At 52.7% G+C, this 13,527-nt stretch overlaps 1 long non-coding RNA gene across 3 annotated transcripts; it reads right to left on the minus strand.

Moving 5' to 3' along the window:
• Nucleotides 1-972: 972 nt before the first annotated feature.
• LOC146052736 (uncharacterized) lies at nucleotides 973-8,611 on the minus strand. 3 transcript variants are annotated; one of them, XR_014467625.1, is made up of 4 exons: nucleotides 7,338-7,579; nucleotides 5,642-5,863; nucleotides 4,555-4,731; nucleotides 973-1,396 (listed from the first exon to the last, which is right to left on the minus strand). It is a non-coding gene; the product is annotated as an uncharacterized LOC146052736 (long non-coding RNA). The 3 variants fall into 3 exon arrangements; XR_014467626.1 differs by lacking the exons at nucleotides 973-1,396; nucleotides 7,338-7,579 and adding an exon at nucleotides 8,366-8,611 and having other exon boundaries at nucleotides 4,426-4,731; XR_014467624.1 differs by lacking the exon at nucleotides 973-1,396 and having other exon boundaries at nucleotides 4,426-4,731; nucleotides 7,338-7,578.
• Between the last annotated feature and the right edge of the window lie 4,916 nt (nucleotides 8,612-13,527).

Here is a 13,527-nt window from a genome sequence, read left to right on the forward strand (position 1 = left end):
TTGTACAGATTGTACACACGGAGCAATATATTAGTGAGCAATATATTGCTCAGTGTCCTGATTTCATCAGCGACCAGAGATGGTCACTGATGAAAGAAAACACTGCCAGGGGAAGTCTCACGGGGAAAGAGCCGATTGCCGGGGGAAGCTGCTTGACAGCGACCATAGCTTCTGCGATAAAGGCTGAAATTGCATTGTGTGTACAGGTCTTTAAGGGGCCTACACGAGGCAATTTCATTGCATTTTCAAAGCATTAAATCAGTAAAATTAGCACTTGTTCAGAAGTAGATCGAAAAGGTTTTAGGCAGGGGCGTAACTCGAACCTTGTGGGCCCCACAGCAAAATCTCCATAGGGCCCCCCCCCCCCCCACACACACACACTGTTGTCACTACAATGCCCCTTAAGAGGCAGTATAGTGCTGTCACCTGCAGTGGCTGGTGGGCAATGGGGGAGGTGTTGCAGGAACAGGAGCGAGCATGCGGTCACCTGCAGGGGCAAAGGGGGGGGGGGGGTGCTGTCACCTGTAAAGGGTGGGGGGGTTCGCAGGCAGAGGAGGAAGTATGGGGCATGATGTCACCTTCAAGGAGGGGGTGGTACAGGAGGGAGCAGGCGGTCACCTGCAGGGCTATGGGGGAGGGGTCCGCAGTCAAAGGAGGGAGCAGATGGCAGGCTGGGCGGGCAGACAGGCTGTCCCCTGCAGGGACAAGGAAGGGCCTGCAGGCTGACACTTGACTGGGGGGGAGGGGGTCGCTGGCATCCCAGCAAGTTACTTGTTTGTGGTCACTGAGTTCAGTATGTACAGCCAGCAGCCATCCAGACCCATGCCGTGCTGCCTGGTAAAATGTGCTGGATCACCCTCACCCATTGTCCCTGGGCACAGCAGAAGAAGGAGCTGCCAGGCGCCGCTGTAGCTAGTCATATAACCTATGCGTGCACCCAGCTATTTTGAAAGGCAACATTTATTAGCTTCTTCATCAGGACATAAAAAAATAGTACAATATTGAACATATTTATACATATCAAGCACACAGCGTTACCAGCGTCATCTGAGCGTTGCACCATCACAGCGCAACTGCACCTACGTCCACATGTCACCACGCTGCCGTAATCAGCACATAAACAGTGATGTGCATCACACAGCCTTGAACACCACCAACATGTATTAGTTGCTATTGACGCACAGCACTACACAATCATTAGAAACATAATAGCAACAATAAGCAAAATACAAGCATACAATGCAGACAGTATGATTAAACAATACAATCTAGACAAAAGGAGAATGATTGTAAAACACAATGCAAGCCTAAGATCTCATTGAGTGCTAGTTGTCTCCTCCATCTCCCCGGTGCTGGGTCTTCTCTTCCTGCACCCCACCACTGGGTCCCCGGCAGTCTGAGAGAGAGAGAAAGTGTGAGGAAAGTGGTGGGGAGGAGAGAGAAAGAGAATGGGAAGAGAGAACAGGGGTGAGGCGCGAGAGAGAGAGAGAACAGGGGTGAGGCGAGAGAGAGAGAACAGGGGTGAGGCGAGAGAGAGAGAACAGGGGTGAGGCGAGAGAGAGAACAGGGGTGAGGCGCGCGCGAGAGAGAGAACGGGTGAGGCGCGCGAGAGAGAGAGGGTGAGGCGCGAGAGAGAGAGGCGCGCGAGAGAGAGGGTGAGGCGAGAGGCGAGAGAGAGAGAGGGTGGAGAGAGAGGGTGAGGCCAGAGAGAGAGAGAGGGTGAGGCGAGAGAGAGAGAGAGAGAGAGGGTGAGGCGAGAGAGGGTGAGGCGAGAGAGAGGGTGAGGCGAGAGAGAGAGGGTGAGGCAAGCGAGAAAGAGAGAGAGAGAGGGTGAGGCGAGAGAGAGAGAGGGTGAGGCGAGCGAGAGAGAGGGTGAGGCGAGCGAGCGAGAGGGTGAGGCGAGCGAGCGAGAGAGGGTGAGGCGAGCGAGCGAGAGAGAGGGTGAGGCGAGCGAGAGAGAGAGAGACGATGGAGAGACGGTGGAGAGACGGTGGAGAGAGGGTGGAGAGAGGGAGAGAGAGAGGGTGGAGAGAGAGAGAGGGTGGAGAGAGAGAGGGTGGAGAGAGAGAGAGGGTGGAGAGCGAGAGAGAGAGGGTGGAGAGCGAGAGAGAGAGAGGGTGGAGAGAGAGAGAGGGTGGAGAGAGAGAGAGGGTGGAGAGAGAGAGAGGGTGGAGAGAGAGAGGGTGGAGAGATGGAGGGTGGAGAGAGGGAGGGTGGAGAGAGAGAGGGGGTGGAGAGAGAGAGAGAGGGTGGAGAGAGAGAGAGAGGGTGGAGAGAGAGAGGGTGGAGAGATAGAGAGAGAGGGTGGAGAGAGAGAGAGAGGGTGGAGAGAGAGAGGGGGTGGAGAGAGAGGGTGGAGAGAGAGAGAGGGTGGAGAGAGAGAGAGAGAAAAGGAGAGGGGGTGTGGAGGAGGGGAAGTGAAGGAGAGGAGGGGGGAGTGGAGGAGAGGGGGAGCAGAGAAGGGGAGGGGGTGCGGAGTATAGGAGGTGAGCAGGAGGGAAGCGAGAGGAGGAGGGGAAGCAGAAGAGAAAGGGGAGCTGAGGAGTGAGAGGAAAGAAGAAAGGAAAGTAGGGGAGGGGGTGAGGAGTATTGGAAGCAAAAGAAAGGAGAGGGAAACAGAGGAAATGAGGAGGGGGAGCGGAGGAGGTGGTTGGGGAGCTGAGGAGGAGGGGAGAACAGAGAGCAGGAGCAGACAAGAAGAGGGGGAGAGGAGGAGGAGAGGAGGCATGGAGGAGGTGCAGAGAAGGGAGCGCAGTGCAAGCTGGTGCTGGGTACCTCCTGTGACAATCAGCAGCGATGGTAGCGAAGATTTTGCTGCCCCTGCTCCTGGGCAGACTGGGTCTGCTGCACTTTCTCTTCTTCTGTGCTAGTCATCTCTTTCTGCTCCATCTCCCCGGCGCTGGGTCTTCTTTTCCTGTACCCCAGCACAGGTTCACTGGCAGTCAGAGAGAGAAAAGTGTGGGGAAATTGGTGAGGAGAGCAAAAGAGGGCAAGGGGAGAGCAGGGGAGAGGAGGAGGGGAAGGAGGAGAAGAGGGATCAGAGAAGAAGGAGCAAAGGAGTGGAGGAGGGGGATCAGAGAAGGAGCAAAGGAGTGGAGGAGGAGAGAAGCGGACATGTAGAGAAGTAGCACAGAAGGCACTGTGTACCTCTTGTCATTGGTGCTGCATGGTACATGATCAGCAGTGATTGAAATGCTCCTCCTCCGACGACGACGAAAGTGGTGGGGAGGAGAGAGAGAAGGGGAGCAGAGAAGAGGAGGAGGGAGAGGAGTAAGAGGAGGGGGGAGCAGAGTAGAGGAGGAGAGGAGAAGGGAGAGCAGGAGAAGAAGAGAAGAGGAGAGGGGTGAGGAGGAGGGGAAGTGAAGGAGAAGAGGGGAGGGGGAGTGGAAGAGAGGGGAAGCGGAGAAGTGAGAGAATGGGTGGGGGTGCGGAGGAGATTAGGAGAGCAGGAGGGAAGCAAAGGAGAGGAGGAGGAGGGGTAGTGGAGGAGGGAAAGAGATGTGGTAGCTGAGGAGAAGAGGAGGAGCGGAGACAAGGAGAAGGGAAAGCAGGGGAGGGGTGAAGAGGATTGGAAGCAGAAGAAAGGAGGGGAAGCAGAGGAAAGGAGGAGCAGAGGAGAGGAGGCGCGGAGGAAGGGAAGCTGAAGAGAAGTTGTGGGGGAGGAGAGGGGGGAGGAGAGGAGGAGGGAGCGGAGGATGGAGAGTAGATGAGGAGGAGGTGGGGGAGCTAAGGGAAGGAGTAGGAGAACGGAGAGCAAGAGGAGAAGGGAGAGCAAGAGCAGAGGAGGGAAAGTGAAGGAGAGGAGGAGGGGGAGCATAGGAGAGGGGGGAGAGGTGAAAGCAGAGAAGGGAGAGCAGGAGAGGGGTGAGGAGAAGGAGCAGACGTGCGGAGAAGGGAGAGCAGTATATGCAGGCGCTGTGTACCTATTGTAATCGGTGCTGCATGATCAGCAGTGATGGAATGCCGGGTTTTCTGCCCCTGCTGCACTCTCTCCCCTTCGGTGCTAGTCATCTCTTCCTGCTCCATCTCCCCGTCGTTGAGTCTTCTTTTCCTTCACCCTGCATAGGGTCACTGGGAGAGAGAGAGAGAGAGAGAGAGAGAGAGAGAGAGAGAGAGAGAGAAAGAGAGGTGTGTGTGGGGAAATTGGTGAGGAGGAGAGAGATAGAGGGGAAAGAGAGAACAGGGGAGAGGAGGGGGATAAGGGAAGAAGGAGCGGATGAGTGGAAGAGGAGAGGGGGCAAAGGAGCGGAAGAGGAGAGGGAGCAGAATAGAGGAAGCGGAGGAGGAGGGGAAGCAGAGGAGAGGAGGGGGATCGGAGGATGGAGAGTAGATGAGAAGGTGATGGGGAGCTGAGGAAAGGAGGAGGAGGAGAGAAGAAGGGAGAGCAGGAGCAGAGGAGCGGAAAGTGAAGGAGAGGAGAAGGGGGAGCAGAAGAGAGGGGGTGAGGAGGATGGGAAGTGGAGGAGAGGAGGTGGAGTGAGGAGGTGTGGAAAAGGAGCGGACATGTGGAGAAGGAGCGGAGAAGGGAGAGCAGTATACACAGGTGCTATGTACCTCTTGTCATCGATGCTTCATTCTACATGATCAGCAGTGATGGAAACACCATGTTTTCGGCCCCTGCTCATGGGTCTTCTGCACTCTTTTTTCCCCAGTGCTAGTCATCTCCTCCTGCTCCAACTCCATGGCGCCGAGTCTTCTCTTCCTGCACCCCAGCACGGGGTCACCGGCAGTCTGAAAGAGAGATAGAGAAGTGTGGGGCAATTGGTGAGCAGGAGAGAGATAGAGGGGAAAGAGAGAGCAGGGGAGAGGAAGATAGGGGTTGTGGAGGAGGGGGAAGTGGAGGAGAGGAGGGGGATCAGAGAAGAAGGAGCTGAGGAGGAGTGGAGGTGAGGAGGAGGGGGGGGGCAGAGGAGGATGGGGAGCAGAGTAGAGGAAGAGTTAGAAGGGAGAGCAGAAGAGCAGTGGAGGGGGAGAGGGGGTGCGGAGGAGGGAAGCATAGGAAAGGAGGAGGGAAGCAGAGGAGGGGAATCGGAAGAGAAGGAGGTGGTAAGGGAGCGAGGATTCAGTATGAAATCCCGACGCCGGAATCCCGGCGTTCAAAATCCCGACAAGGGGGGACGTGGATCGTCCCCCTTGCGGGCTCGCTGCGCTTGCTACGGTGGTATGGGAGCTATATATACACACATATACATATATACACACACACACACAGATGGCGCCATCAATTTTATTTTAAACAAACAAAATAACAGAAGGGGGGACATTATGGTGTTACCGTGTACCTAAAACATATTTAAAAAGTATGCCTTAACCCAGTGGTGTCAAAGTCACGGCCCTACAGCTGTTGTGGAAGTACACATCCCTACATGCCCTGCCACAGATTTTATATAATGGATCGCTAAAATCTGTGGCAGGGCATGCTGGGAAGTGTAGTTCCACAACAGCTGGAGGGCCATGAGTTTGACACCACTACTAAACCCCTTAATGCCCATTACATGTAATCACAACAGACCACCTAGCATCATGCCACATCTCTTCCCTTAGCCCAAAGCAGATTAATCTTGCACCTCCTCTCCCCTCCCTCGCTCCCCCCCCCCCCAAGACATACTCTTCGCCAGTCGTGACCGAAGAGTGCACTCACATAGAATCGGTCGCAGGTGGGGGTACTGCAGCATCTGTCGGATAGGGCACCTCTCCTCCTCAGCGTCGTTCCCAGCAGCGTTGGGCTGTGTTCTCTGCCGCAGCGCCCTGGGGGCGGAGTTGGGGCAGCTGTCTCCCCGCCTGTATCCTTCCCGTCTATGTTGGGCGGTGTCCTGAGCAACGTCCTGGGGGTCCTCAGTGGCAGCAAGGTTTTAGTAGCATCCTGAAGGGGAGGGAAGAGGAAAACATCCATATTTAAAAAAAAAAAAAAAATGCTGGTCTACAACAGTATGTAAAAATAGCGGCATAGTGAGTTTAGGAGAATCCTGTTCAAAAACTTGCAAAGAGATGGTGCCAGTGTGCACGCTCAGAGAGCAAATAAAGGGCGGGAATGGGATTAAAAATAGGTCCTGGCATTTAAAGTACACAGGCCCACCTTGGTGTCAATAGTGTCAACACATTTGTGCGCGAGCGCTCAGGAAAAGAGGGTGTGGACACTCAAAATTGGCCTTGTGTAGTGTTCCACACCATATACCACTTCTACACATTCTGCAACAAAATAATAGACCCCATTATACTTGCCCCTTACACATTATGCCAAACGTATTGAGCCAAAATTCACATAATGCCACGCGGATTGAGCCAAAATTCACATAATGCCACGCGGATTATTCTTTATTCCCAGCGGTGGCAGGCGGCATTTCAAGGAAAAAAAACCTAACCCCATTGCACCTACCCCACACTGTCCCCCATCGCAGCAGCCCCACACTGTCCACCATCGCAGCAGCCCCACACTGTCCCCCATCACACCAGCCCCACACTGTCCCCATCGCACCAGCCCCACACTGTAGTCTCCCATCACACCAGCCCCACACTGTAGTCTCCCATCACACCAGCCCCACACTGTAGTCTCCCATCACACCAGCCCCACACTGTCCCCATCACACCAGCCCCACACTGTAGTCTCCCCATTGCACCTGCTCCACACTGTAGTCTCCCCAGGGTATGGGTAAAATCCGGAATCGGATAAGACACCGGAATGCCAGACTGGACATCAAACTCTGCATTCCGGAGCTTGTAGTATCCGGTCCGAGGGTGTCCTGTCCGGGGGTGCTCCATCTGATGGGGCTGCTCTCGCACCTGTCACCTGGGAGAGGAGAGGGGGGAGAATACAGCCTCACCGCATGGTCCGGGGGTGTAATAAAAACTGGAACGTTCCAGACCACACAGGGAGGCTGTAATCTCCCCTTCCCCATGTCCCTGTTGTGAGCAATCACAGGCATAACCTCGGACAAGACACCCCCCGGATGGGACACCCCTCGGACCAGACACTATAAGCTCCGGAATGCAGAGTTTGATGTCTGGTCCGGCGTTCCAGTGTCTTATCCGGGTCCGGTTTTTACTTAGTCCCGTCTCCCCATTGCTCCAGCCCGCACTGTAGTCTCCCCATTGCAACAGCCCCACACTGTCACCATCACACCAGCCCCACACTGTCTTTCATCACAACAGCCCCTTAAATTGTAAGCTATCAAAATGTCACCCTTATACTGTATGTAGAAATGGAGGAGGGCGGCTGGCGCAGCAGTAAACGGGAGGCCGAGGCAGCAGCGTGGGAGGGTGGAGGAAGGAGACGCAGTCAGGACATGGTGGCAGCGGGGGTAGCCGGCGACATCATGCAGCAGTCTAACTGTACTCACCACCAGACGGTCCACACCAGGGCAGCGCTGCAGGGCTGACCAGTCTCCTCCTGTGGTCCAGGCGGCGCAGCTCCCGGAAGTACGCGTCCACTGTCCTGTGATCTGGAAGACGGGGCAGCTGGGAGGCGGCACACGCGTATCGGCTCCTCTGTCAATCACAGGTCATGTGTACATGTGTCCAATCCTCACAGACAAGGGCGGGCATACAGCCTATCTAGCAGGCAGCCCAGCCCTATTAGTATATACAGTGTCCGGGCCTCTTAAAAAAAAAAAAAATAAAACGCAATCGTCATATTCAGCTCGTCATATTCAGCTCATTATTGGGGGGATTTTTACAAGCTACATATACGTTTCTCTCTCTCTCAGCTGGTCATATTCATAGCCAACTCGTTATACACCATATCCAGCTCGTCATACATTATATCCAACTCGTTATATGTCATACTCAGCTCGTTATATGTCATATTCAACTCGTCATACACTATATTCAGCTCGCCATACACTATATTCAGATCGTGATATGTCATAGTCAGGAAGTTGTAATTTTGACTTGAACGGCCCCTCATAGCCTAGTGTCTTCCTCCAGCTCTTGGCGCCTGATATCTGCAGCAGCAACGCGGGGTCCCCAGCTCCCTCTCTCCAGTGCCGGGTCTGCCCCTCTTCCTCTGCGGGTACCTGGTCTCTTCCGCCTGCTCATGGCTCCGGATCTGTGCAGCAACGCGGGGTCCCCAGCACCCACTCTCCAGCGCCAGGTCTGCTCCTCTCCCTCAGTCGGTACCTGGCTTCTTCCTCCTTCTCATAGCGCTAGATCTCTGCTGCTGCAGCAGCGCAGGGTCCCAGCTCCCGCTGTCCAGTCTGCTCCTCGATCTCCCTGCGTGCCTGGTCTCCACCACCTCCAGTTTGCATGGCCCCTCACAGTCACCCTCATGGTTCCCGCAATATGGCACACAATATTAACAATAAAAAAAATATATTCTAAACGACCCCCCCCCCCCCCCCCTAAAACCAGCCACAGGCTCTGCTTATACCTCTGACCCTATGGAGACAGCAGGCCGGGGGCGAGATGCGGTGGTGTCCTCGGCTCCTGCAGCAGGAGGTGCTGGGTCGTCCTCTGCTCCGCCTGTCGTGCTGTTCAGGGTCGGCCTCTGCTTCCACCCCCGGCTTCTATCAGGCTGGGGATCTTCCTCTATCCTCTCCTCCGCTGGGCTGTCACCTGTCCTCTGCGCAGCTCCTGTCCTTGATGTTACATCGTGTTCTTAACTTACTTTCGGGCAGGCATCTCTAGGGGCAGATCCGCACCACTGAGGGGGCTTCTACAGGTCTCCAGCTAGGGGTCCTTTGCATGTCCTCCAGTCCTGGTTCCTCGAGAGCGGGTGTCCTCCGCGGTGCCTGCGCACCTTGGTCTCCACTTGCTGCATCCTCTATCTTCTTCGGAGCATTTTCAGGAGAATCCTCCGGCTGGGTGTGCTCCCAGGTAATTTACCCCCTCAGCACCTTCTTCCATGAGGTTCTAGTCTTCACCCTCTCGGCTCCTCCACGGGCAGGCACTATGTAGGACACCTCGGCAGCACACATCATTCTGTTCTCTCTGGCTCCTCCTGTGGTTGGCAGCTAGTGGGGGCAGCGCGGTTCCCTTCCCTCTGGCAGGTGGCAGCAGTAGGGGACTTGGAGGAGCCTGGCTCTCCTGGCGCCATTCCTGGTCACACAGCTGCGCAGCCCCCGCTCCTTACAGGTCAGTAGCTCACAGCACTGCACAGGCCCTTGTCCTCTCCAGGGATCACCCTTCCCGGTGCCGGCTCTCTCTGCTGTGGGTTATGCATCGCTGCAGGACCGCCTCTGCTCCCCCTGCCCTACCTCTCTATAGTCCCTGTCACTGGCTCACCCGCCATATCCTGTACTGGCTGTATCATATATTTTTATATTTCTTTATACTCAAAGGCTATATATCCCCCTTCCCACACAGATTTAAGTTGCGACTATTTGACACAGTGGCTGCCTTGATAAAGGTACCAGCGGGGACCGAAACGTCAGAAGATCTCACTTGCAGAAAATAAACTTTGGATTACCTCCTGGTTGTACCTCCATTGAACTACAGACTGGTGAGTGCTGTTTATTCCCCCAGTGGGCGTTCTTTCTGGTATCTATCTATCTATCTAAGGAATTATCCAAGCAGGCAGCGGCACTCCGTGGGCTTAACAATGTGTTTATTGGAGGTGACCGACGTTTCGGGGACTGGATACCCCTTTGTCAAGGTGTACAACGCGTGCGGGTGACACAGCAAACATTTAAATACATACAGCATGTGCATACTCACCATTCCCGTACGTGGAGCGTCCCAGTTGCGTCCAGTGCGGCTTCCGGTGCGGGCGGATGTCAGTGGGCGGAGCCTCACTGCATCATCACGCTCCCCTCTGTTGTAGATGGGTTGCTATGATGACCCCACCGTATCGCTCACTTCTGTATGACAACCTCCGCTCCAGGATCCGGGTTTGGCTTCTGCCTATAACAACACATAAATGGCACGTAAATAACCTACATTAAAACAGTAAAACAATGTTAAAAAATGGTGCAAGTTTGAAGTGTAAATTTCAGATGCCACGGGACTACTGCCCGAGCAATGTTTAAGAAGTGATGTGAAGAGATGTCACCGCATCTAGCGTGACAATTGTATGGTGTTGACACAGGGATCTGGACGGGTGTGTTACATATGGATCTCTGTATACAATAATAACATGGTCAAACTGATCGCTAATGATCATGTTTGTAAATCGGAGATGTCAGGCTCTAACACATGGGGGAGATGTGCTGTGGGATCTCTATGAATGTGAGAATTACAGGGGCGTGTTGTACCATAAATATCGGCTCCACAAGTGATATATATGCTTCATGTTGTCTTTGAGAACAGAACAGCAGTATAGCGTGTATATATATACTATGTATACATCGGGGGAAATGTACCAAAATGGATTCGTAAAAAATAGGTGTATTCGTAGGCAGAAATACACCTATTTTTTACACATTTGTATTTTCGGGATTTACACACACCTCTTCGTATGTCAAACCGACAGATCGCAATACTATACTTAGACACAACAGCTCGCACCCACGCAACATGGTGGAGAGTCTCCCATACTCAGTTTTTGAGAGTATGCAGGATCATTGATACCGACTCTGAAACCCATCACCAACTGGACATCATGCAGCAGAAGTTCGAGGACAGAGGCTACGCCAGACAGGGCCTACTTAAAGCCAAGGCCAGGGCTCTGGCGTGTGAGCGCACCACTCTTATCACAGGTGCAACACCTAAAGTCAGAAAGCCATGTATTCCATGGGTTAATGACTTTAGCTCTGCCAGCCGAGAAACCACCAGCAGAGTAAAAAACTGGTGGGAAATTGTGCGTTCGGATCCCGAGCTACCGGTGTTCAAAGACACCAAGCTGATGCCGAGCTACAAGCGCGGCCCAAACTTGAAGGACCTATTGGTCAAGACCGAGATTACAAATTTTGACACCCCTTCTAGACAAATCAGACCCACCAGAATGGGCTGTTACCGGTGCCTAGGCTGCACAACATGCAGCTTCATGACAGCTTGCACCGAAGTTGCACATCCCTATACGGGTAAAAAATTTAAAATCAGATGGCCCCTCATGTCCACGACTATATTTGTTATCTACGTCATTTATTGTCCATGTGGATTACATTACATCGGCAAGACCGATTGTGCCTTCAAGGTACGTATGGCACAGCATCGCTGTGCCATACGGGCAGCCCTTCAATCTGGCTCAGGGGAGCAACCAGTGGCCAGGCATTTTGCCAAGGCCAAACATAACATGGCAATGATCAAATATAAGATCATAGACCACGTGCCGGCACACATACGTGGTGGCAACCGTTCCAAACAGCTTCTGCAGCTTGAGTCCAAGTGGATTTACAAAATGGACACACTACACCCTAAAGGCCTTAATGAAACACTTGGCCTACATAATTTTTTGTAACCATTTTGGTCCACTAACACACAATCATGTCTTCCTTCTTCCTTTTCTCTCCCCCTTGTTAAAGGTACTTGTCATCCCACTGTGTGACACCAGTCCCCCAGCCTTATCGGTGTCCAGGTGACACACCAGGATAACATATAATATACAAGATGCTGGCATTCTGTTGTTGCAATTTCTGGCTTCTGGTGCTATGCGCATACAATGATGCTGGCTGCATCACCCCACACAGGGCTGTTTTTGCTTATTATAGATACCCAGCAGGGACTCAGTATTTCTCCCTGCATTTAAACCACTCACGCCATAGGGTTTGCACCTCACCCAGCATATGCACTTTGACTTTTGCCCAGTACGGCTCCAATTCGGGGCCGCACGCAGTTATCTTTTTATACGTATACCCTTTTTAAATGTTTGTTTTTTATTATATATGTCTTCTCATTTTTAGCCACTAGATGTCACTATGTAGTCATAATATGGTCATGTCCACTTGTTTTTTTGCATTTTTTATTCACTTGCATCCTCTGAAGTTTTGTGTATGTATGGATGCCTTTGTTGCTTTATGACTTCTGTAGCACCATACTTGTATTTATGCTAATGTGAGCTGCGATCTCTTTCCCAGCCCAGCCACGTCACCGCGGGATGACGGCCGTGATGACGCGCAGTCAGCTGGACGCCGCCGAACGTGGTGACGTCACTGCTGTGCGCAGGACTCCGGAAACCGGCCCGTGGATGCTCGTGGGGGACGGCTACAGGGAGGGGGTAAGTTAGCGCCTATTTGTTAACATGTCTTATAAATACCCATGCACTTGCACTTTATTCTGTACTTCACCCTGTCTGCATTTTGTCCTGACGACGGGGGTCCGGCCCCCGAAACAACTCCAAGTCTGCCGGCACTCAATGTGAATTTGCAGGTACAGCGGGCCCCGGTGCCCAATAGTAAAATAATACAATGTCCAAAATCAATGGCACTCCGGAGGCAGGTATAAGCAAAAGAAAAGCGTGTATTAGGAAACAAGCTTTCGGAGTTTGATCCCCTTCATCAGCTGTAGTGTATCCTGATGAAGGGGATCAAACCCCGAAAGCTTGTTTCCTAATACACGCTTTTCTTTTGCTTATACCTGCCTCCGGAGTGCCATTGATTTTGGACATTATATATATATATATATATATATATATATATATATATATGGAACAAAGAGTGGGGTACCCTTTCAATGCGCTAGATAAAGTAGATTGGGCAGCACTCTGTCAGTCCCCCCTGTTAGCGGGGGAAGTGGGGAATAGAAGAAAAAAGATAGAAGACAGAGCGCGCCACTATTTTATGGAGATCCACCACTAGAAGGATCAAGAAAATATATCGACAAGTAAAAACATTTTTGCTTGTATGCAGTCAGTTGGTCGAATCGATATAATCAGGAAAAAACACCCAACACGTTTCGTCAAAAAAAAATGACTTCCTCAGGGGTAACTTTCTAGGTGGTGGAGAAAGGCCATATTACTAATTTAGTATATACACAATTAAGTAGTTACTTTTTCAATACTGAGAATGTACATACCCTTAGGTAAATGGATAGTGAATGTAAGTTTTCACTCCGGATAGCGGTCTTACTGACAAACTGTACAAAAGTGTGCAAATGGATCCCTTGGAGATCTTAATGCTGGTATCCAGCTGCAACTATAGCATAATAATAGAGTATACAAAGAAAAGAAAATACTGTACTCTATTATTATGCTATAGTTGCAGCTGGATAAACCGCCAATGCATCTACCTGGCTACCCCGCTAGTGGGGAGCCAGGGTATACGTATCCCTGACATGCTTGTGGCTGAAGGAAGTCCGCGAGGCACGCTGCATGCAGCGGCGACCGGATTCTCTGGTACAGTGGTCCCCTTGCAGGCAGGTAGAGCAGGGTGCTACCTGCCTGTCTGACCGCGCTGTACTCTCACAGAACTGAGCCGCGCTGTACTCTCAAAGTACTGAGATGCGCTTTTAGAGCAATCCCACCTGGTTCCCTGCTAACAGGGACCCGGGGGCATACTTACCCCTGTCTTGTAGCTGCTGTACGCGCCGAGGCTTGCGGTCCGCGAGGCGCGCTGCATGCAGCGGCGACGGGGACCCCGGAACGGTGGTTCTGTCAGCCAGGTTCCGGAGGCAAGCTGCAAGCAGCTGCAACCGGTCCCTCAACAGCGCCCTCGTCGC

This window comes from Crinia signifera, unplaced genomic scaffold (assembly GCF_055691185.1).
Source record: "Crinia signifera unplaced genomic scaffold, ASM5569118v1 HAP2_SCAFFOLD_113, whole genome shotgun sequence".
Lineage (NCBI taxonomy): Eukaryota > Metazoa > Chordata > Amphibia > Anura > Myobatrachidae > Crinia > Crinia signifera.